Raw genomic sequence first — 25,694 nt, forward strand, 5'->3', positions numbered from 1 at the left:
ATTTATGGAGTGCACGAGACGTTTCGATCCAGGCATGCAACGTGTAATAATCACATCGTGGAGAATGGGGTCTCCATCCCCTCAGGCATTTATCCATTTTGTTACAAACAATCCAGTTATATCTTTTTAATTATTTTAAAATGTAAAATTAAGTCATTATTAACGCTAGCCACTCTGAAGCCTTGAGTTTTTCAGGCTTTGGAGGAGATGAAGCCAGAGAAAAGAGATGCCACGTTTTCCACCACGGAAACACGCTTGTGAGTCCTTCGCGATGGGCAAAGCCCGTGTTTGAGTAGCAGCTGCTCGTCCCCTTTCCCTTTGCCCGGGTCCCCTGATGACGTTTGTCTTGGATGCCACGGTGGGATGCCACTGTACTGTCGGGAGTGAAATTAGCCTCCTGGATGGTGGCATGTGAGATGATTCCTTACTGGGAGTGTGCAGAGTATGGAAAGTGACCGAGGAAATCCAGCCTGGGGAATTCAGCATCTGTGTCATAGAAGGAGACGCTGGTGTGCAATTTCTGTGAGCTCAGAGCTTCCACTTAATTTCTCACAGTGTGGGCCTTCATAGAAGGTTCTTTGTTGGATCACCGCGGCTCCTGTGCTCAGTTAACAATGGGAGCTTCAGGAGCTAAAGTGACCAATGTGCTGTGCTGGTCAGGGTTCACTTGCAGACAGCAGAGTCTGCCCTGGCTAGTTACACAGAGGAGGATTGATTACCGGCTGTTCAATGAGTCCGAGCATCACGGGGGGCACTGAAGAAATTGAAGACACTCTAGGCTGCCTCCCAAAGCCACACAGCAGAAAGGAGCCACCAAGAAGCTGAGATTCTGTTGTCACCAGAGAGCCGCCTGCCTGCAGGCCAGCCCTGCAAGTGACTGTTGCTGCCGCGTGCACACCCGCTCAGTGCTGCCCTTCATCCCACCTCCCCTCCCCAGGTCAGTTCAGAACTCGAGGCCCAGGCAATCGCTCCTGATGGTGGAATGGCAATTCCATTTTAAGTGGCCTGAATTAGGTATTAGGTGCCTTGTATTCCAGTTATCCACAGAAACAACATGTGCACGTGTGTGTGTGTGCACGTGTGTGTGTGTGCACGTGTGTGTGTGCACGTGTGTGTGTGCGCATGTGTGTGCACATGTGTGTGTGTGCACATGTGTGTGTGCGCGTGTGTGTGTGGAGAGAGAGAGAGAGATTTATTATAAAGAAGCTGCTCACATAGTGATGGAGGCTTGACGAGTCTAAAATCCACAGGGGTAGGTCTGCGGGTTGGAGACCCAGGAGAGCTAATGGTGGAGCTCCAGTTCAAATGCTGTCTGCTGACAGAATTCTTTCTTGCTTGGAAGATGTCAGTCTTTTGTTCTATTCAGGCCTGCAACTGGTAAGATGAGGCCCTCCCTCTTCACGGAGGACAGTCTGCTTTACTCAAAGCCCACTGATTGAAATGTTCATCTCATCCCAAAACACCCTCATGGAAAAATCCAGAATAGTGTTTGACTAAACATGTGTGCACCATGGCCCAGCCAAGTTGATACATAAAGTTCACCATCACGTGTGTGCCCTGTTGCACAGGACTCTAACAAATGCCTCCCCTCCCCACCCTCTACAGCACAGGAAGGCGCCTCAGAGAGAGGCTGGACCAGACACCAAGTGAGCCAGTCTGCAGACTCTGCCAGATGCCTACGGAGACATCCTTGTGAAATCAGAATAGCTCTTCTCAGTTTATTTATGGAATCTTTTGAAAGATCAAAGATAAAGCATCGCTGTTGGTTTTGGTTTCCCCTATTACGACAGAGTCTGAATGAAGGGTGAACAATTCTATTTAGGTTCTAGCCTAGATGTGGGGGAAAAAAATCTCTATGCTAAGCATGACCATTGAGGGTTACAAAAACAAAAGTAGGGTCGCAAGCTACCAAAGGAAAACTAGAGAAAAGATTCTCCTGGCCATGCCCACAGCTGTTCCCAGAAGCTTCCTGAAACTGGTGATTTTATGTTCCTACCTTTCCTCCTAAGGCTCCTGATGTATGTCCATTGCCCTGAATCAATATAAAATGACCAACTTCCAAGGTTTTCAGTTTCTCTCAAAATTTCAGCCAAATGCCTCAGAGGAAGGGCCTGAAGTCCTCCCACTAGAATTTAGCAGATCAACTCTGGAAGCTGCTATTTTGACCACTGAATAGTTTCAGGCTCCTTAGGTGGTAATTAAAATACATAATAATCATTTTAACATTTGTAGGGTGCTCTATATTTGGAAATATTTTCATATCTGTTGTGTTCTTTGGTCTTCACAAAATGTCTTGAAGTTATGTTTTTCCCCAGACAGAGAAAACAGAAGCTCAAGTACTTTTTTGTATTAGAGATAGCATCTCACTGTGTCACCCTGGCTGGAGTACAGTGGTATGATCACAGCTCACTGCAGCCTCAACCTCCCAGGCTCAAGAGATCCTCCCATCTCAGTTTCCTGAGTATCTGGGACTACAGGAGCACACCACCACATCCAGCTTATGTCTGTATTTTTAGTAGAGATGGGGTTTGCCATGTTGCTCAGGCTGGTCTCGAACTCCTGACTCTATGACCCAGGCTGGAGTGCAGTGGCCTGATAATAGCTCCCTGTAGCCTCAACCTCCCAGGCTCAATTGATCCTCCTGCCTCAGCCTCCCGAGTAGCTGGGACTACAGATGCAAAACACCACACCCAGCTAATTTTTAAATTTTTTTGTAGAGACGGAGTCTCGCTATGTTGCCCAGGCTGATCTAGAACTCCTGGGCTCAAGCTACTTACCTGCCTCTGCCTCCCAAAGTGCTGGGATTATAGGTGTGCACCACTGTGCCTGGACTCAGGTACATTAAGTGATTTTCTCTATGTAGCCCAGTGCTTAGTAGCAGAGTCAGAAGCCTACTTCCCTCACTCAACTCCAGTCTGATTTCCTTGTCCTGCAGCTCCCATGCCCAAAGTTTTGACCTAGCATTGGTTGCTTAACTCTGGGCTGTGAGATTATCAACAAGACACCAGCCCGTAGGTGATTCTCAGCCTCGGTTCACGGCACTCCCTTTGAGGTAGCTCAGATGGGTTGTGCAGTTTGTCAAAAGTTCATTTTAACTTGCTGTCATTGAAAATATATTTGGGGTCTATTAGTGCGTCTGTTTTAATATTTTTCTCACCGTCCCACAAGGGGGCAACAAGAGTTCTTAGAGTGGCCAAAAACTCTAGCACAGCCTTTCCTGGGATTGTTTGTTAGACATTCTTTATTTATAACCAGACCACAAAACTTAGCATAAGTTGAGGAAAATTTACTGTAGCTCACTTTGTAAAAATTCTGTGTTAACTGGCCGGGCACTGTGGCTAATGCCTGTAATCCCAACACTTTGGGAGGCCGAGGTGTGCAGATCACCTGAGGTCAGGAGTTTGAGACCAGCCTGGCCAATATGGTGAAACCCCATCTCCACTAAAAATACAAAAATTAGCCAGGTGTGGTGGCGGGTGCCTGTAATCCCAGCTATATGGGAGGCTGAGGCAGGAGAATCGCTTGAACCTGGGAGGTGGAGGTTGCAGTGAGCCGAGATTACACCACTGTGCTCCAGCCTGGGCGACAGAGACAAATTCTGTAAAAAAAAAAAAAAAAAAAAAATCTGTGTTAACTTACTAGTTTGAACAGTTTCCTTATTAGACGTCTATGCTAAATGGAAGCTTTATTCTCTCATCCTCTTTTTCTTGTCTCTGTCCTGTTTGAGTTTGTGCTGGTATTTTCTGCTATTTTAAAATAATTCAGTCCTTTAAATGTCTATCAGCTTCTCCCAGCGTCCTAACATGCCCCACACATAGGCCTCGTGGTTTCCCAGGTAGAACGACCCTAAGATCATAATGCTGTTGATTTAATGTTGGGAGCGCCTCAGAGGAAGGGACCACGCCATGCATTTCTTTGCATTTTACACAAGGGCTGTCAAATGGGGTCATCCTAGTGTCTGCGTGATAGAGCAGCTGTCCTTGAAATGAAGCAGTCACTCAAGCCCTTGTTGAATGTGCACAAGAATGAAAGTGAATCAATAAGTGAGCCAATGATGCTCTAACAGGTGAGATGGAACAGAAGGATCATGAGCTCTTGAGTCTAGGCCCATTTCTGCCAAAGGATTTCTCATCCCTGAAAGTAATGCCCATCCCTCCAAGCCTTGCCTTTCCCTTTGAGAATGATACACATCTTGTTCCTTTCTCAATACCTCACTCAAATTCCTTGGAGATCCCGGCATGGCGGATAGTTAGTAGCCTGCGGTGTGAATCTCCTCGGGAACTTTAGAAACGGTTGACGCCTGGAGAATCTGATTCGGCGGGTCTGGAGCAGGGCAGTGGGTCTGTGGGTTCCAGGATGAACCTGATGCCCACCAAACAACGAGAGCCACGGTCCAAGGTAGAGGACCAAAGAGTTCACTCTGTTGCAATTTTCGAGGGCTTGAAAATAGTTTTATTTTTGTTTCTCTTTGTGAGAAACTTTGCGCTAAGACAGAAAAATGAGTCTGTGTTTAATATCATCCCTACGAAGGGAGCACCTCCACCATAACTACCCTGAGGAGATCTTTCAGAGAGTTTTCCCAACTCTATCATCTGGTTGGGGCTCGGCTAAATCGTGATGGCGTCCCTGAAATACACTGATGCCTACTTACCCTGCGTCACCCTGGTTTTACTGGATATTAAGGTGGACTTCTAGAAAGTTACAAAAGACCTGAAGAATCCTAGTGATTCTTCTCTGATTCAGCGCAACAGTCACTCACATCCGCTGAGCTCCTCATGGAAGCCAGGCCTGGTGTTTTCACGTGATATGTTCTCATTCAAGCCTCACAGCAATCCAATGGAGTGAGGTTGTCTTATCCCCATCTTAAAGATGAAGGAAGCCAGGCTCTCCCAGGCTACATAATTTGGCCAGGGCTAAGGCACCAGGGCTCAGGGCCACCTGGGGCTCTAACTCCAAAGCCCTTAACCATGGTGCCATCCTATTTCCTATTTGTAGCTCCATTTGAAAAATATTAATTCAAGCTTCCTTGAACTTTCCTTTGGAGTTTGTTGCCTTTTTTGGTAGTTGTTAAATCAAGAGGGTCAAATAGCCAAACAAGAAGAAAATTTATAGAGCTCTAGGGAGTGGATAACGGGAAACTTTGCAGGCCCAGCAGTGAATTCCATGCTGGGAAACCTTGGATGGAAGGGGATTCTGGCACCTCCTGTTATTTTAGGTGGGGACTGAGTATGAGTCAGTTTCCAGCTGCCCACACAGACCTTATCAATCAGGATGGCTCCATGACACTTGCCAACGCCATGCTGACATTTGACCTTGCTGCTGTTTTATGCTCACCTTACTTAAATGACAAGGGATAATGAATGTTTGCAACTGGTCAGGCATCAGCACCTCAGAACGTGGAAGATCACAGAGACTCGCTACTGGAAGAATTTTTTGTTTGTTTGCTTTTAAATGAAGCTAGGTGACTCTGCCTCCAAAGTCTTAGGAACTGGCTTGCTGGAGAAGCCACCACAGTAACGTAGACAAAGCTCTAAGCCCCTACTCATCACTGAGCTACAGGAACAAGAAGAAAAGTTTAGATAAAGAGAAGTAAAACATTCTCCTAATGCAGCCTAAATAGAAAATTGAACCCAAAAAACAAGTTTATCAGCATCATTGAAACAAAAAGGCAATATAGATTTAATCACAGTGTCACTTCAACGTGGTTGAATTTTCAGATATTCTGATTTCCTGCTGGAGTTTAGTAGAACTAAGGAAGGGGTTGACATGGTATCTGTTCCATTTATCAAGTACTGTGTAACAAACTATCCCCAGGTGTAGAGGGGTGAAACAACAAAAACACTTATTTTGCTCTTGAATCTGCAATTCAGGCAGGGCTTGACAGGGAAAGCTTGTCTCTGCTCTGCACACTGTCAGCCGGGACAGTTCAAAGGCAGGAGGCTAAAATCATCTGAAGCTCAGTCATTCACATGCCCGGTGATTCATACTGACTTTTGGCTAGACCTGAGCTAGGCTTGTCTGCCGGATAGCTACACGTGGCCTCACTATGTGACCTCACCACATGGCCTCACCACACGGAAGCACCATGTGCTTCCTCACAACATGGCGGCTGGATTTCAATGATGAGTGTCCTGAGAGAGAGGACAGCAGCTGTTATCACTGCTCATGACCTGTCTCAAGAGCCACATAGCCTCACGTCCATCACCATCTATTCATTGAGATGACCACAAAGGCCCACCTGAATTCAATGGAATGGGGAAATAGACTCTACCTCTTGCTGGTCATAGTGGCAAGGTACGGAAGAACATGTGGGACTAGAAATAGCGCAGAGTCCCTTTTTGGAAAATACAATTGGCCTCAGAATCCATTGTGTGGGATTGCCCCAGAAAGCCATATGAATTATTCTTTATGGAAGTTGGACCCTCTGAAGGGCAGATGGCCTTTGTCACCATGATATGATGTCCCACCCCTCTCCGATGCCGACCTTCCGTCTGTCCCAGGTAGGGCTGTCTTCCCACAGTGGGTGTTGGGTATTTCTGCCTCCCTTTTTGGTTTCTGCCCAACCACACCCTCAACCCTATGCCTCCGCTAGCTGCTCTAGTTCACAATATTCTTTCTCCTCTCTGAACTTTTACTTCCTATAGCACTGACAGAGCCTTGCTATACTTCCTCGTCTCATGAGTTAATTTCCTTGTGTGCCTGTTTGCCTCAAAACCGGGTAAGAGGCCCTTGGCACCTCTCCCTATGTCATACACAGAGTGGGCATTCAGTGAATGGTTCTTGATTCGATTATACATTCATGACATCACTGTAGAGTTTGTCTCCCTGGGCTACATATCAACATGGAAGACAACTGCAGCCCCCTGACCTATTAGAAAACTGTGACATCTCACGGGAGGGCTCAGTTGCCCTTCAAAGACAGGAAAATAAATGTCAGATTTGGTCTTGTTTCTCCGATCTCCACGCAATCATGGCCACCTCTGGGGGTGGAAAGAATTGGACTGTTTCATAATTGCTTAGAAGTAGGCATAAAACGCACTAAGGCATTGAACTCGGGGTGCAGTGAAAAAGAGAAGCTGGGAAGGATGAGAATTCATGGAATCTGGCTGGGTGATCCTCATTTTGTGCCTTTGTGTGGGAGAAGAGCAGATGGTGGGAGGGTAAAAGGAAGGGCTATTTCAAGTTGCTCCAAAAACTGCGAGTGGGCGGAAATTAAGTCACTATCAGGTCAAGTTAATACTGGTTAGAATTAGCAAAGTGACTGAGAGTGAGCCTTGGGGTTTATTTTTCGGAAGAAGTTTAGAAGTCCTTCCCACAAAGTACTCTAGTTCCATTTAATGCAATGCCTCTGATTTGTCGCAGGCAATTTCTATGAACTTAGGCTGTTTTCCCAGTGGACTGGAGTTTCTGTATCTCTCTTAATCTGCATAGCCCAGTGGGGAGAGAATTTGTGTTTGCTCCCCTCCCATCTCTTTGCTTACAACTCCTGTTCCCAGCTGGCTTCAGGAACACCCTTGCCAGAGGGGGTAGTGGACCCTCCCTCCACCCCCAAAAACTTAAAGAATGTGCCTTGATTAGAAGCACAAAGCAGACCTCAACATGTGTTCAACAGCTGTGGACACCCTGGAGATACAAAGGAGAGGGGGCCGGTGCCTGTAATGCCAGCAGTTTGGGAGGCCAAGGCAGGAAGATCACTTGAGGTCAGGAGTTTGAGACCAGCCTGGCCAACATGGTGAAACTCTATCTCTACTAAAAATACAAAAAGTTAGCCAGGCGTGGTGGTGTGCACCTGTAGTCCCAGCTACTTGGGAGGCTGAGGCAGGAGAATCGCTTGAACCCAGGAGGCAGAGGTTGCAGTGAGCTGAGATCGTGCCACTGCTCTCCAGCCTGCACAACAGAGCAAGATTCTGTCTCAAATAAAAAAAAAAAAAAGAGAGAGAGAGAGAATGTAGAGGAACGGAACCATTCTTTTACACATCCAAAAAGGGGACAATCCACTTTTTGGTTTAGAACATGACATGTCTTCATGCCAAGCTGTCGTTCCCAAATCGTGTTCTATTAATTTAATCTTATGATTACTTTGTATTGATTGTCTAAAGCCCTCCCCAATTTGCGACAGTAAAAGGCACCCTGGAAGGATGTTAGGTTTGGGAGAGATGCAAGTTGATACCACCGGCCACTGGCCATCAGGTCTCCATTCACAGATGACAGATTTTTGTTTCCATCATCAGCTGACAAATAACAGCTATGTGATTGATTGGGTGAAAACTAAATTTACTGTAGCGTGTTAGTCGCACCATTTCACTCTCTTTATATTTTTAAAGCAAAGATTGTAGTTCAAAAAGAAGCCTCATTTGGTGTTTTTCACGTCTGATGGTAAACTCCCTGAGGACACAGACAGTTGGTTTCCTGGGAGAACACCCCATGGCTTGTCACCAAACAGCGTGCAAACAGTAGGTACGTGGGTGGGGAGGCCTCAGTAGTGTCACATACAAAGAAAGGAGTGAAAGCCTAACATAAATTCTCTTCCTTATGCAAAAAGCGAAACTATCCTATGCAGAGGAAGGTGGAGCTGAAACAACTATGTATCTTTCCTTCTTTGTATCCCACGACTGTAACCATAGGTATGGCTCTTGGGACCTGCGGAGTCACTCACTGTCCAAAGCCCACGGAGGCTCATTCCTTGTTAGAATAAGGTTGCCTGTGCAGGCAGCTGGTCCTGTATGCAGTCATCGGGGCTTGCGTCTGCCAGGCGGGGAGGATGAGGCTGCCAGAGCTGTTGCCATGGCCCCGTGCAGTGTTTCCATAACACAGCCGGCCCACGTCCCCAGCAGGCCAGCTTGGACGGTTTGCCCTGCGTGATGCGAGGCAGGCTGGAGAGGGATCAAGGACCCTTTGGGATTGGAATTCTGGGTTTTGCGTGTGAGAGTTTAACTCGGCTAAGACCAGGCCAGTACGTGAGCGCAGGCCCAAGATCGAAAAGGGAAGGTCCTGAACGCTCTCTCCCCTCTGTCTTTTCGGCGGGGCTTTGGGAGTTTGTGGGGTGTCCTGAGTGTTTGGGCCACAGGGATTCTCGCGTCCGGGGAGATTCCAGGAGCTGTAGGGGGTGAAATGCGAGTAGGAGGAGCGGTGAGTAACAACCAGTGGACCCGCATGGGCTAACTCTTACGGTTCAAGGGTTCAGGAAGAGATTTGCAAATGTCTCTACTCTACTTTGTCTACAAAAGAACACATAGGAATGTAGAAACTTAATTTGAAGTGGAGTTTTTGGGAATCTTTGATTTCTTGGCAGAGGTAGGCGACTCACCATCTGGGACCTGTGTGTATCATTGAAAAAAGAGTCCCCTCTGACAAGAGCAGAGTGCGGTAGGCGTGGCCTGGAATCCCCAGGTGGCGTCACAGCCCGTTTTAGTCAGCAATTCTGCTGGAGTTCCAGTGACCCAGGGGACAAAGCTCACCACCGCTCCTTACTCCGAACTGGTAATAACCTTGACAGGGCTGATGGGAGTCCTCCTGCCGGCTGCAAACTCCACCTGCAGCACAGACGGGGCTTCCAGCGAGACAGGGTCAGAGCAAGCGAGTGCTGCTGGGTTTGCCCGGCTGCTGGAGTGGGCGTGCTACTCCTCCGAGTGCAGGAAGCATCCTCGGCCCCAAACCAACCCCATCTCAACTTCCGTCCCCCATTCCTCCCGCTGACTCCTTGATCCCTCCTACTTCCTATACCAGAAAGGATATCTAAATATTTTTCAAACTTCCCTAGCTGGTAAATGATGAAATTATTATGTACTTGCCCTTCTTATCTTTCTACCAAACAGTAAGTTCCTTGAGGACAGACATCATTATCATTCCTGCTTTTGTTCATGTCCCCTAACTAACAGGCTTTGTGCTTACCTAACAAGTATGTGGCACGTATCTGTTTAAATAGCATAAAACAAAAATCTCAGTGTTTGCAGTAGTGGACATATACCAATCAAGTATCAAGGGTGCCATTTCAGAATCCCTTAACCTTCCAGCAACTTTTTGGTGACCACATAGATGGCGTTTTCCCCGTAATGCCCCACTCTCCTCATACGCTATACGGAATAATGACTTTCTACATCCGTAATCAATATTTACTTTGAATGTCAGTAGGTTGAGTTAGTAGTTTGATTCTGGTCCCTTGTTTACTCTGATGCAATCCCCTATATGAAGGACCTGACAAAGGGCCTGGTGAATGGGGTTCAGTATGTGCCAGTACCTTTTCTTTCCCTGCTAATGAGAACCTAGCAATAAGCACTCCCAGAAGGGAGAGTCTGGAGCCTTGGTTATTGGCTGTGACTCTGCCATCACACTTAGGTGATCATTGAGACATCATTTGGTAGTTTCTTTCCTCTGGCAAGTGGGAGAGATGGCTGTTTTTGCACAGGAATAAGATATTGTCTTTAAAGCACTTTGTGACCCCAGAAGAAAAGCGTACTCTAAGACCCCATATCTCTACTGTTATTAACAAAATTAATGTGTGTCTGGCACAAGGACTTACACTTAGCAGATAACTCCCAAACTATCAGTGTAGTGGTGCGTCATTTTTTGGCCACTTGGTCTTTTTGGGCAAATGCCTAACTGTGGAGACTCCCCCCACTTTACAAGCCCTGCCTCTACGTGGAAGCTTTGGCAGGGTTTCCTTCTTGGGGCCAAGTCTCAACAAGTTGAATAAGAAAGCTTGGCGGCCCTAAGCTTCTTTTTCTTCTTCCCTGGGGCATGCTCCTATGAGCACATTAGGAAAGGCAGATTTTTAGGAGAGCATTTCAGCCTTGGTCCTTTGGTCTTTTTAGACAAAGGTCCGGGGCCCTGAGTTTCAGAAGGACATAGATGTACCAGCTACAGCTCACAGAGAAAAGAGATTTAGACATGTGCTACTCCAAGCACAGGCCACAGGCATCTGCGTGGGCCTCCCTTGGGGGAGTGTTGAAAATAGAGGATCTCAGATTCACGCCCCACTCCCAAACACCAGAACTGACATGGCACCACGTACTCCAGGTGACTCACAAGCACTTCCACCTTTGAGAAGACTGATGAAGACAAAAACCCAGAAAGCTGTCTGCAGAGCCTGGAAAGGGGGTGTGCATTTGTCCCAATCAGAGGCCATCGTTTGGCTCAGCACCACAGAAAATAGATTAGTCCGTTTTCACGTTGCTCATAAAGACATGCCCAAGAGTGGGAAGAAAAAGAGGTTTCATTGGACTTACAGTTCCACATAACTGGGGAGGACTCAGAATCATGGTGGGAGGCGAAAGGCACTTCACACATGGTGGTGGCAAGAGAAAATGAGGAAAATGCAGAAGCAGAAACCCCTGATAAACCCATCAGATCTCGTGAGACTTATTTGCTACTACAAGAACAGTATGGGTGAAACCACCCCCCTGATTCAAATTATCTCCCACTGGGTCCCTCCCACAACACAACATGTGGGAATTATGGGAGTATAGTTCAAGATGAGATTAGGGTGGGGACACAAAGCCAAACCATATCAATGGAAAATTCCAGAAGGATATGGAAATAGGGTGTGTAGTTCCAATGCAAGTTTCACCATAGAAGCTACCAGGCTCCTTCAGCTGCAGATCTGGGGCAGATCAACCATCTAATTAGGCCCTGCCAAGAGGGTGCCTGGGAAGGAAGGCCGTGGTGGGCAGGAGGAAGAGGAAAGAGAGGGTGCAAATTATCTTCTTATAAATTTTCAAGTAACCTATACGCATTGTAAGATTTCCAGGCACTACGTAAGAGCATAAAGTAAGCACCGGACTTGAGAGTTGCCTTCCTCCGAGATTGTACTCATCGTATGGAATTGATTAAGAGCACAGACTGCCATTGTTTGAACCCAGCTGTAGCACTCCCCAGCTGTGTGATCTCAGGCAAATTATTTAACTTCTCCCTGCCTCCATTTCCTCAGCTGGAGATAAGAGCAGGGTTGTTGTGAGGGTTCAGTTTTGACGTGTGTAAAGCGCTTTCACACCATGGCAGCCCGTCAGTCTTATGAGTTGGCTGTTCTCATTCTAATACTTTCATGATTTTTCACATTTAAAACTTGGATCCCTTTGGCATTTCAGTGTAAGGAGCAGGGTAAAGAATTACGGATCTGTACTCCTCCTCCAGCGGTTAAATGGTTATCTAGTTGTCCCAACGTCATTTATCAACTAATCTCTCTTTCCACCTGTCTTACGGGTTGAGTTGTGTCACCTAAAAATATGTTAATGTCCTTACCTCCAGTAACTCACAATGTGACCTTATATTTATTTATGTATTTATTTATGTATTTATTTATTTATTTATTTTGAGACAGAGTCTCACTCTGTCATCCAGGCTAGAGAACAGTGGCATGATCTTGGCTCACTGCAACCTCCCTCTCCTGGGTTCAAGAGATTCTCAGGCCTCAGCTTCCCCAGTAGCTGGGACTACAGGCAGGCACCACCATGCCCAGCTAATTTTTTGTATTTTTAGTAGAGATGGGGTTTCACCATGTTAGCCAGGCTGGTCTTAAACTCCTGGCCTCAAGTGATCCACCGATCTCGGCCTCCCAGCATGCGGGGATTACAGGCGTGAGCCACGGCGCCCAGCTGGGAATGTGACCTTATTTAGAAATGGGGTGGTTAAAGACGTAATTAGTTGGCCGGGTGTGGTGGCTTACACCTGTAATCCCAGCTACTCACGAGGCTGAGGCATGAGCATCGCTTGAACCTGGGAGGCGGAGGTTGCAGTGAGCTGAGATTACACCACTGTACTCCAGCCTGGGCGACAGAGTGGGACTTCATCTTAAAAAAAAAAAAAAATGTGATTAGTTAAGATGGGGTCATACTGGAGTAGGGTAGGCCTGTAATCCAAGATGACTGATGTCTTTTAAGAAGAAGAAAAAGCACAAGGAAGATAGCCAGGTTAAAACAAAGGCAGAGACTGGAGTGATGTAGCCACAAGCCACATGTGTGGGGCAACCAGGAGCTGGAGGAGGCAGGAAGGATCCTCTCTGGAGGCCTTGGAGAAAGCACGACCTTACCAACACCTCGATTGCAGACTTCTGGCCTCCAAACTGTGAGATGATCAATTTCTGCTCTTTTCAGCCTCCGCGTTTGTGGTACTTTGTTTGGGCAGCCCTGGGAAGCTAATGTAACATGGAATGGATGTGTTTTTTCTTGTTTGCGTCTGGTTGCCTATTCCTCTGTCTTAATGATATGTTGCAATGATCAGTAAGTCCAGTTCAAATGTAGAAGACATTGAACCTTTTCGTTATTCCCAATAGAAAGTTTTTGAGATAAAATTTGACATTCTGATACCAAAAGTGCCAAATCAGTAACTGTGACTGGTCACTGTAAAAACTCTGACACTTTCCTGAAAGTCTGTGTCCACAAGGCCCCTCCACTTCTCACTCCATGGCCCCAGGCACTGAGATGCTTTCCACCGTGACACTCAAATAAGGATGTAACATCTCAGCTGCCATGGCTGTCATGAATTGTAAAGGTTTATAAAACTTAGTGGGATGCAGTTGCACTTATTAATAAGTGCTATCCGTGGCTAGAACCAAAGACTGTGTTAGTGGAAGATGAAGTCCTCATTCCTTGGCTTACAACGTTAATTGTTTTTTAAGGACCACTGGTGGAAGTGGTGAAAGCAAGCACCAATGCCAGGTTCTATTTCACTTAAGTAAAGAAAATCAGATTAAAATAATGAGTGACAATCCAGGACCTCAGAGGCTTCCTGGGGGAGCAGTCCACAGGGCCTCAGTGTGAGGCCTCCTTGGTGGCATAAGTAGGGCTGCATTTCATAGCAGCCAAGTGTCAGGAAATATGCTTTTAATTATCATTTAAGATGTAACCTGTCAGAGGTATTAGTATCACTTGTGTTTAATGAGAATTGATTTTCAGATTGCATTACCCAGGAAGCCCAGGATAATGGAAACCCCCAGTTCTTTCCTGAGGCCTTAAGTCACCACATGCCTCTCGGTGCCAATGCTCACCACATCAGCAGCCACCGGACATCTGATCTGCCCGCATGCAGCCCAGGCAGAGGCCTGCTTAGGCTTAGAATCATTGCTGATGAATGAGATTCCACAGAGCTAAGCCTGGCTCAGAGTTTTATTGCGAAGTGAGGGAACCCCAGGGAAAACTAATGAGGGGTTGAGGTTTTCACTGTGGCCCACAGACTGGCCTCATCAGTGCAAGGATGTAGAGCAGAAACGATTTGTTGATGGGGAAAGCATCCGTTTGAGCCATGCCCACCCGTGGCTTGATCTTCCGCGGGTGTCCTGACCTTTCTGAAATGGTCAGGCAAGTCCTGGAGAGGGAGGCCAGCATGGGAGAGCAGCGGGTGGTGTCGGGAAGGAAAAGATCTCACCCAAGTATTTCCCAGTCTGAAGTCATCCCTCTACCACCCTTGAGGTTTTATTGCCATAAACTTTACTACCCTGATAATCACTGACAATATTTTCCTCGAAGTGGATTTAGTAAACTTTATAAGTTTGTGATGGAAAGAAGACTTAAGTCACTCCTGTAAGCCTGTTAGCCTCACTGATTTGCAAAAGGAAATGCTTCTCAGTTGCAGATGGATATCGTGGCCTGCTGATGGTTTTGGAGCCCAGGTCCGGAGATTTCTTGATGGAAGTAGACATTCAAGAAGTGTGAAATGCACAGTCAGAAAATCTGGGACTTCTCTTTTTCCTTATCAGAATCAGAAGGATTGAAAAATAATTCAATGGGGAATAACTTCTTTACAGCGAGAGCCCATGTGATTGATTTTTGTGTCTGTATACAACCTAAAGGAATGGAGGCGTGTGTCCCTCTCTTTTGGAAGCAATGATATCATCCATGTATAATTAATTATGTGGGGACCACGCTGGAAGACTGTGTAGCCAGTTCTTGGCTGTCCAAGCACTGACTACATGGATTTAAGCTGCCATTGACAGTGGCGCCATTTTTCTGGTCCTCCAGAGGAGTAACCTGTCCATGTTACTCATCTTGAAGCAGTTTTGGCAAAACATGTATTAGGGCAGAAAATGAAACCTCACTAGAGCTCCCTTTGCACCGGGAGGCTGGAGGAATTTCGTGGACTTGGAGGCTCTGCCCTGTGCTCTGTGGCCACGAATCCTTAAGTGTTGCCTCCGCTGCACTTGCATTCTCTGTCCTCAAAGCCCCGTTCCGCCCTCTCCCATACACGATTTTGAGCTATATCGTTAATATCCAGGTTCCTTTGTGTTTCCTGTTAATGGGGAGAAGTGCAAGGGAATTTCAGCTCCCAAGAGAGAGGGTTTCCCCATGCCTAAGACCCCACGATTGATGCTACTCTTGTCAAATAGTGACTGTGACTCTTCCCCCAACAGCCTCAGGAGGTTTTCTTGGACTTCATCCCAGATTCTGAGCTGGAGCTGGTCCTGGGATGTGGAGCATGCCTGTCCTGGTCAACTGAAGTGTCTCCAAAAGGGTTCCTGAAAACAGTACAGAGTTGCCCAGCCAGGCACGCAGGCCGGGGCAGGAAACTGGCCTTGGAACCACCTCCACTCAGGATGGGGTGGAGGCAAACAGAATTGTGCATCATCCTTCACAAAGAAGGTTCTCTCAGAGATTTGGATTTCCTCAAGGAGCCCTCAGAGCAATAAAATAATATGTCCTTCAGACTGAGAACACTGACTGTGTCTGCAAGGCAGAGGGTGGGCCGCACGAGGTCCGCATCTCCGAGGCTCCAGGCAGGAGTCTGGCCCTACTTGTTTTTCAGAGTGTTCTCTGGGAGGCACATACCTTTCCCAGTTTTCTGGTGTGACTGGCAATAGGACATCGTGTTGTCTTTCCTGAGGATCAGATAGACATTCGCTTGTGAGGGTAGGATCCTGCTCCCTTCGTAGTAAGCAGAAAATCCAGTCATATTGCACTATGGGGGCCCAGTCTTTTTCTATTTTGGTGAAATGTCCTGAATCTCACCTCTAAGAATACCTTTCTTGCTGTGTCCTGGTATAGCTTCCTGAAACTGTCAGAAGAGGTGTTTTATTCCTTATTGATAATCTGGAAATAAAACACTGAATTAAAAAGAAATAGACTCTTTGTGGTCATCTGTATTTTCCAAGGTTTCATTTTTTTAACAATGAATATGTATTATTTTGCAATCAGATACAAGTTGTGCTTTGTTTGTAACTGACAACAGAGGGCTATCAGCCCAGCTACCACTGGAAGCAGAGTGGTATTTAAGAATTTGTTCTCTCTCCCCACCACCTTTGGGGCGTCTGCTTCATGTAATGCCCACCCAGAGGCTCCCCTAATGAGGGATGCTAATTCAAGGTCTTCCACACAAGGAACAAAGCACTTTCACATTTTTCAAAGTCCATTTCATTGTTGAAATATTAGAATAGAAAGCTGGATATATTTGCACTGTAATTTTAGAAGCAACTTTGGAAGTAGAAACATTTTTTGGGTCTCATCTTATAGACCTGTGTCCATCCAGGACCTTCCTATCTTTCTTTTAAAAGAAAAGATGTCAGGTTTGTCAAAGATCAGATGCTTATAGATGTATGATGTTATTTCTGAGGGCTCTGTTCTGTTCCATTGGTCTATATGTCTGTTTTGGTACCAGTACCATGCTGTTTTGGTTACTGTAGGCTTGTAGTATAGTTTGATGTAGTATAGTCAGGTAGCATGATACCTCCAGCTTTGCTCTTTTTGCTTAGGATTATCTTGGCTATAAGGGCTCTTTTTTTGTTGTTGTTCTGTAGCAGGGGAAAGGGGAGGAAGAGCATTAGGACAAATACCTAATGCATGCAGGGGTTAAAACCTAGATCACGGGTTGACAGGTGCAGCAAACCACCATGGCACATGTATACCTATGTAACAAACCTGTACATTCAGTACATGTATCCCAGAACTTAAAATTAAAAAAAACTTTTTTAAAAAAGAAAAAATGTAAAATTGTTGATACAATGATCTGATGTTCAGGTCATCATTTGGTCCATTTTGATTATTTTGAATGATGACAAAGACCAGTTATTAAGACATTTTTTCATCAAGGTTGAACTTCTTGCTGTGGGCGAGGGAGTCCTAGTGTTCTGGGTTTATAGATGAGAACGGGAGGTCCCAGGGACACATGTCATGGAACCTTTGCCTTCACTGGAGTGTCGACCCAGTCCTGCCCTTTAAGCTGGATCAGAAAAGCAGAGATTTGAAAAATTATGCTGCATGGCTTCTGTGCAAGCATTTGGGTGACTTATTAAGAAGGATGGGAGCAGGTGCAGTTTGCAAGGATTTCATAAGGGGAATCTCATTAGGAGGAGAGGAAGGAAAAGAGAAAACCTACTTTGCCCCATCCATCAGAGAAACTAGATATTGCCCTTCAGAATTTTTATTTTTGGTTCTGTTATCCATTTGTGCTTTTTCATAACCACATAACATAGAATTTACCATCTTAACCTTTTTTTTTTTTTTGAGAAAGAGTCTCACTCTGTGGAATGCAGTGGTGTGATCTCGACTCACTGCAACCTCCGCCTACCAGGTTCAAGCAATTCTCACGCCTCAGCCTCCCAAGTAGCTGGGATTATAAGCACCCACCATCATGCCCAGCTAATTTTTCTATTTTTGTAGAAATGGGGGTTTCACCATGTTGGCCAGGCTGGTCTTGAGCTCCTGACCTCAGGTGATCTGCCCACCTGGGCCTCCTAAAGTTCTGGGATTACAGGCGTGAGCCTGTACATGCCTGGCCCATCTGAACCGTTTTTAAGTGTACAGTTCAGTAGCATTGAGCACATTCACACTCTTTGTGCAACATATCTCTAGAACTTTTTGTCATTTAAAATGGAAACTCTGCACCCATTAAACGGTAACTCTCCTTTTCGCGCTCCTTGAAATCACTGGCCACCACCATTGCACTTTCTGTCTCCATTACTACTCTAGGGACCTCACGTATGTGGAATCATGCAATATTTGTCTTTTGTGACTGGCTTATTTCACTCGGCATAATGTCCTCAAGGTGCATCCATGTGGTGGTATGCATCGGAATTTCCTTCCTTTCTAAAGCAGAATACTATCCTACTGTCTGTATCTATTAATACTATATCTGCTTATCATTTTTCCATCAATGGGCTTTGGGTGGCTTCCACCTCTTGGTAACTGGAAGAATGCTGCTATGAGCACGGGTATACACATCTCTCTCCAAGGGCCTGCTTTCGGCATCCTTAGTATATAATTTATTATAGATGAGAAGCACATTCATGTGGTTGTATGTGGACCCCAAGGACTGAGATTAACCACACGCGTTTCAATGACACCAAGAAGGGCTGTCACCCCAATCTCCAGGCCTAGAAAGGGAAATGTGGGGCATCTGTGAGGCTGGCTGCGATCTCCCAAGAGGACGTTTCTCACTAGCCTGTCTGGGGGGTGGTTGGCAGCCGGCAATGTCCCAGCACAGGGGCCAATCCCAGGGCTCTGCTCATGGCCACAGCAGTTCGATTGGCAGCATCCTGGACCCAGGCCCTCCCTGCTGCCATGCCCGCTCCTTCCCTCCTCTTCTCACCCCTGCATCAGGGCCCTGCATGCTGTAGCCTCCCCCTACGAACCCCCCCAAGTCCCCAGGGCCAGAAGCTGAGCGGCCCAACCTTGGGGGTCCTGAGCAAATTGGGCCTCCTTCTTCTCCTGCCTCTCCAGCAACACGGCCCGCCACCCCATCTCCCCGCACCCCTCCCTGCGAGCCCTTCCCTCTCCACAGCGTGCTAAAGTTTCCAGGCTGGACCGGGGTGTGGAAAAGGTGCCTCCGGGTTTATCAGAGTTCATCGGACTGTCTCACAGCAGGCGCCGGGCTGGCAGCATCGCCTCGACTTGAATTTCAACCCGTTTTCTCTGCTTAACACCTCCCTGGGCCGCCCCTCCACCCCCCACATAATAAGCTCCATTCTTTCCCCGCTCTCGGTGGCGACAGCAGCCAAGCCCTACCGCATGGGGACAGGAATTGGCTGTACTTAACCTGCTGGGTTTCTCTCTCCCTTTCTTACCAGTCTGTTCGGCTGTAACCCTAGCAGGCCCCGCCAAAGAGGGGCGCCAAGGTGTTTGCTTCAGGGAGGACCGAGCCCAGCTGGGAGCCAATCACTCAGGCCTGGCTCTGTGCTGACCGTGTGGTCGGCGGCGGGTCACTGGGTGTGAGCTTCCCTGTGACCCCCTAAGCAAGAAGGAATAGGCTCACCTCTCCCCGACCTCACAGGGAGGTCTTGAGAACTGCTTTGGCCTAAATGCTAAAGTCCTGCAGAGGAAAGTAATTGAAGAGTTGTGGCCACAGGAGGTCAAAAACCAAAAAACAATCCTGGATATTGTGCCCAAAACTCTGCTCACTGCAAGGGGTGGGCCGTTGGGAGTCATCCGGGAGCGCGGGTCATTCCAGGCCCCCAGCTGGATGAATTAGGCCTAAGTCACAGCCGGAGGGCCGGAGGCTTGGTGAGACAGCCTGGCTGCCCCGGGACAGAGCAGCAAAGCACCCTCCGTGGTAGAGGCTTTAGAAGGAGATCACGTGGCTCAGGACCTCGGCCTGGGAGTTAGTCTTTTTCTTTTTTTAAGAAAGAGAGTTGGCTGGGCACAGTGGCTCACGCCTGTAAACCCAGCACTTTGGGAGGCCAAGGCAGGCAGGTCACTTAAGGCCAGGAGTTCAAGACTAGCCTGAGCAACATAGTAAGACCCCGTCTCTACAAAAAACACACAAAACAAAAATTAACCGGGTGTGATAGCACACACCTGGGGTCGCAGCCCCCTTGGACACTGAGACACGAGGATCCACTGAGTCCCAGAGGTCAAGGCTGCAGTGAGCCATGCTCACACCATTGCACTCCAGCATGGGCAACAGAGGAAGGGCCTATCTCAAAGAGTGAGAGATTGAGAGAGGAGTCCCTCGATTTGATATTTCATCACATGCTCAAAGTGTCCAGGACCCAAAGGGGCTAAGCCTCTCCTCTGCCAGGGTCCCTTCCGCTCCTGCTCCCTGGTGATCTGTAACTTGCCACTCCTTCCTCCCATCACCCTTTGCCCTGCTTTCCGCCCTCCAGTACCAGGTGCCCTGGTGGACATGAGCCAGCAGGCCAGAGGTATGGGATCTACACCATCTCCCAGACAATGGACACAAAAGAACGAACAAGTAGGGCATGGGGTGGGGGGCACCCGCCTCGCAGGGGAAACTCAGCTCAGGAGGCTTCAGCAATCCTCAGCAAACCTCAGAAACTAATGACCCTGCCCAAGGACGGGCAGTGCCGGTTTCGATGTGGCTTCGTTCATCTGGGTGACGCGGCTGACCGAGGATTTTGCAGAGGAGGAAGGGCAATGACTTGGGAAACTTTTCCAAAAGGACATCCCCTCTGGGTCCTGGGTTCTCTGCGGCACCCTCCCCGCTCCGCTCCCCTTCTCTCCAACCCGCAGGAGCTCATCCCCCGTGCCCAGGCCCCGTCTCGAGTCTACCTTCCCCTCCTTTCTCGCTGGCTGCCGAAAGTCCATGTTCTCCCCAGGACTCGCTTATCTCCTCTGCAGAAACCAGGGCGTGTTCCCAGCACAGCACCGGGTAAGTGATAAGGAGAAAGGGAAGTTGTCTGGCTTCCACCTGCACTGCTGTGCCAGGTGTGGCCGGCGGCTCATTAATCACATCCATATCTGCATTGTCTCTGTCTCTCCCAAGACGACGAGTGACAGTGAAAAGCCACTCATTTGCATGTGATTTCTCTCTCTCTATTTCACTCCCAGCTGGGGGGTGGCACCCACCCCACCGCCGTCCCCAAGAGGCTCTCCACCCCCGACCCCAGCTCCCCACGTGTGTTTCCCGTCCTTCCAACTCACAGAGATTTGCTTCAGAAAGCTGCTGACTACGAGATGTTTCCGAGGATGTCATGTCTAAGGAAAAGGGAGAAACGTGAAATTGGAGCCATGCTGTGGTCTCCGGGCTTCCTGGGGTCTGAGGCACCAAGACAGCAAACGCGGGCCCAGCAAAGAGCCCTGGCTGCCCGGCCAAGGCTTTTCCACTGTGGGCCCCACACTCTGCCCTTCTCTAGCCAGGTTTCTTTAAAAAAAAAAAAAAAAAAAAAGCCTTGTCCCACAATGAACACTTGGAAGGGGGTCATGGATTTCCTAAGGTGGCCCCGTCAAGTCCACCCATCAGGAGTCTCTGCCCACGCCCACCCCAGCCATTGGCAGAAGCAGCACAACATGGGCTACCGCAGACGCCACTTTTAGACGGAAACAAGCAGCTCCGAAACCACCGCTTCTGGAGGTGAAGAAAGGCTTGGGATGCACAAGGGGGTAGACACAGGTGGGATCCTGGACTCGGGTGCAGCAGCCCATGGCCGTCACTGTAGAAGCTGCTCTTGTTTAGTCCAGAGCCTCCCAGAGTCATAAAAAGAGGAAGGGCCTCGCAGCCAGGCCAGCCTGATCCCATCCTGCACGTTAGCTCTGTGATGAGGGCAGGGGATGGCTCTTCCCCTCTACAATTTATTTTCCTTTTCCTTGGAGAGATTTGTTGTTGTTGTTGTTTGAGACAGAGTCTTGCTCTGTCTCCAGGCTGGAGTGCAGTGGCATGATCTCAGTTCACTGCAACCTCTGCCTCCCGGGTTCAAGCAATTCTCCTCCCTCAGCCTCCCAAATAGCTGGGATTACAGGCATGCGCCACCATGCCCAGCTAATTTTTTTGTGTTTTTAGTAGAGATGGGGTTTCACCGTGTTGTCCAGGCTGGTCTCCATCTCTTGACCTCATGATCCATCCACCTCGGCCTCCCAAAGTGCTTGGATTACAGGCGTGAGCCACTGCGCACGGCCAAGAATTTTTCTGATAAAGAAATGTTATGAGATTAAATGGTCCTAGACATGCTTCCTCTCCAACGCTGGCTGCTGCTGTAAGACCCAGATCCAAGGCCAGCTCCTCTCACACCCCAGATGAGCACGATCTCTTCCTTTTGAAACCCCCATCCTTTTATCAGAACCTCTCTAAGACAGGCAGCTGTCCACCTCTTATCATAACTAATGACACAAAACATTATCTCCAGGGAAGGACAGGAGGTGTGCTCTGTCCCCTCTACATCGTCAGTGCCCACTGAAGATTAGTTGCATGAATGAATAAGTGAATGTGTTTGTTTTGAAGTATTTACTCTGCTGGGAAAATTGCATGAACAATTTAGAATGCTATTGTCATTCAATAATACACACAGTTTTATTCTATGTTGTTTTTCATCATTTAATTTCCAAAGTGCTCCGTTTTAGTTTCCCGGACAGACAGATAAAGAAATTGAAAGGATAAGCAGTTGCCTACAAGTTCTAGAACTTTCAGCTTCCAGAATACTCCTAGGCTCCAGCCCTCTTCGGTTTTGAGCTGAGCCTTAAATTGCTTTTGCCTTCCCATAGAAAGGTTTGTTTTCTTCTGTAACTTTCCCTGTGAACCTTCAGAATAGAAGCCGGACTTCAGCCTTGTGTGACATTTTACTTTCTAACATTTATAGGGCTTATGTTAATTTTGTGGCTGAAAGATTCAAGAAACGGGGGCAGACTTCCAGTGGAAAATTGAACCAAATAAAGAATGTAGCACTGAGATCTTCATTCACACTCAAATATCTGCAGTGCTATATTTTCTACATTGCCCTTACTCACTTCTAATAAGATTTGTTATTTTTTTTAAAAGCATACAAAAAAGCAAGTACAATGAATTTTGTACTCATAGTTCAATTAAGTTATTTCATGGGCACGTCAATGAACTTAGTACATGTGATTTTTCAACTTATATAACCAGAAATTCCCAGGGAGCCATCAGAACACTGGGTCTTCTCTTGCACAAACACAGCTGTTGTTTTGAGGACATAATATGATTAACAGAGAATTTTCAGGAAGAACATTGTGTCAATAAAAATTAATTTGGGTTGGCTTCCTATGAAATATACCCTATATATATACACACACACACACACACACACACATATATACATATACATATATATGTGTGTGTGTGTGTATATATATATTTATATTAGAGAGAGGCATTTTTTTCACCTTTATTTGCAACATCCCAAGTAGAAAAGGATGGTGCTGGAATGTCTCTTTCCTTTTGGCTCCCAGATCCCCAACCTCAAATACCTATAATATAAATATAGTCACTTTGAAGATAGAAAGTTTGCTTTAACTCCTAACTTTGGGATGATTCCAGAACAGCTAAAGGGAAATGACTGTGAAAGAAGTCAGGACTGCAAATGTATGTTCAGAGCTACCAGTGTGTGCAGAGGCAGATGTGGAAAGCAAGACATGGATGAGATCACTAAGGGGGAAAGTGCAGAGTACCAAAGACAAAACCTTAGAGTATGCCTGTAGGTTGGTAGGAAGAAAGAAATTCATCAAAACAGACTAGGAAAGATTTTTTAAAAACCAAGGTGGGAGGATCACCTGAGATCAGGAGTTTGAGACCAGCCTGGTCAACATAGTGAAACCCCGTCTCTACTAAAAACACAAAATTAGCCAGGTGTAGTGATGGCAGATGCCTGTAATCCCAGCTACTCAGGAGGCTGAGGCATGAGAATCACTTGAACCCAGGAGGTGGAGTTTGCAGTGAGCCAAGATCACACCACTACACTCCAGCCTGGGCGACACAGCAAGACTCTGCCTCAAAAAAAAAAAAAAAAAAAAAATTAAAAAAGTAAGATTCACACCAAAGCAGCAAAGGGATCCAGCATCTCATCAAAGAGAAACAAAGTCACTCTACAAGAGAAACAGAAGAAACAAAAGAGACAAAGTCGAACTACTCAACAGAGTCACCCAGTGGACCTTGAAGGCAGTGACCACTGGACAGGGTTTCACTTGATCACCCAGGCTGGAGTGCAGTGGCATGATCACAGCTGCCTGCAACCTCAGCCTCCTGGGCTCAGGTGATCTTCCCCGCTCAGCCTCCTGGGTAACTGGGACTACAGGTGCATGCTGCCACATCTGGCTTTTTTTTTATTATTATTATTTTTGTAGAGACAGGGTTTTGTCATGTTGCCCAAGCTGGTCTCAAACTCCTGAGCTCAAATGATCCACCTGCCTTGGCCTCTCAAACTGCTGGAATTACAGGTGTGAGCCACCACGCCAGTCCGTTCATTTTAAAGCCACAGAAGATGCCAAAAGCAGAGATAAGTCAACTTGAGTCCTTGACATCAGTTGTTCACTTGTTTTCTCTTTAACACAGCCTGCCAGTGATACCTCCTTTGTGTCCTATGTCTGTTTTGGTTCTAAGCAGCTGTTGTCCCACTCAGCTTGTAATATAGCTCAACTGAAATCTAAACGCGATCCAGTGAAACCACTCAGAACTGGAGGTAGGAATGCCAAAACCATGAGTTAGAAATGGCACCTAGGAGGGAAATGACCCTGAACCCAGTGGAAGCAGCACCAGTCAAGATGGTGGGCATAGTGTGTGCAAAAGAGTACCCAATAATGTACTGGTCCCAATAATGATCAAAGTTTGGAATGCCAGAGTCCCCAGGCGGGAATGGACCGAGAGGTTTAAGATCCTCCGGTGTATCCGACAGATTCAGAAGAGCACAGGAATGACTGCTGTGAATTTGTTGTTCTCTACAATAATTTGTGTTACTTTAACATTCTTCTTCCAGTGTTGCTACCCCATTTACATATCATCGTGTGTAATTCAGAAATGCCTACAAACAAGCAGTGCAGTTAGATTCATCAAGTTTTATTCTCAACAGCCCTGATTCCATTTTCCCTTAAAAAAATAAACAGACCAATATGTTGTTTTACGCATCATTCTCTTAAAAATCATTGTCTAAGTAAAATGTCTCTTGAATGTGAACTGTCTGGTACCCCACTATTTAAAACTGACTAAAATAAATATTTAAACCTACGTTTCTAAGTATTTGCTTAGCTGTGTTATTTTGTTTATTTTAGCTGGATCATGTCCTACGGTTTCAAGAGTCCTTTAAATTTTAATAATGGCATTGTTTGTGTACATTCTGGGAAGCTTAAAGAACATAAAAAGAATTAATGTTTTGAATGATTTGATGTCTTAGTCAGCTTGGGCTGCCTTAACAAGAATACCACAGACTTGAGTGGCTTAAACAAAACACATTTATTTCTCATAGTTCTGGAGGCTGGGAAGTCCAAGATCAAGGCGCCAGCAGACATGGTGTCTGGTGAGGACCATCTTCTCATTGTATCCCCCACACAGTGAAGGGGAAAAAGACCATCTCTCCCATGTCTTTTTGTTGTTGTTTTTTGGCGGAGTTTTGCTCTGTCACTCAGGCTGGAGTGCAGTGGTGTGATCTTGGCTCACTGCAACCTCCGACTTCCTGGTTCAAGCGATTCTCCTGCCTCAGCCTCCCAAGCAGCTGGGACTACAGGCATGCACCACCACGCCCAGCTAATTTTTGTGTTTTTAGTGGAGACAGGGTTTCACCATGTTGGCCAAGATGGTCTTGATCTCCTGACTTCATGATCTGCCCGCCTCGGCCTCCCAAAATGCTGGGATTACAGGTGTGAGCCACTGCACCTGGCCCCAAGTCTCTTCCTATAAGGGCCTTAATCCCATTTGTGAGGGCTCTGCCCTCAAGACCTAATAACCTTCCAAAAGTCCCAATTCCAAGAACCATCACATTCAGGATTTAAGCTTCAACATATGGATTTGGGGAAGACATATACACTCAATTCAAGGCATGTAGTTTAGCCAAAACATAAATGTAAAGGAATGAATCCTGTTCCTAATCCACCTAT

General features: G+C 46.9%; 1 long non-coding RNA gene across 1 annotated transcript; it reads left to right on the forward strand.

The window, feature by feature from the left end:
- The first annotated feature begins 824 nt into the window (after positions 1-824).
- On the forward strand, positions 825-5,105 carry LOC140712483 (uncharacterized). Its single transcript, XR_012094089.1, has 3 exons — positions 825-937; positions 1,606-1,804; positions 3,836-5,105. It is a non-coding gene; the product is annotated as an uncharacterized lncRNA (long non-coding RNA).
- The last annotated feature ends 20,589 nt before the right edge of the window (positions 5,106-25,694 follow it).

Source organism: Chlorocebus sabaeus, chromosome 9, assembly GCF_047675955.1.
Source record: "Chlorocebus sabaeus isolate Y175 chromosome 9, mChlSab1.0.hap1, whole genome shotgun sequence".
Taxonomy (NCBI): domain Eukaryota; kingdom Metazoa; phylum Chordata; class Mammalia; order Primates; family Cercopithecidae; genus Chlorocebus; species Chlorocebus sabaeus.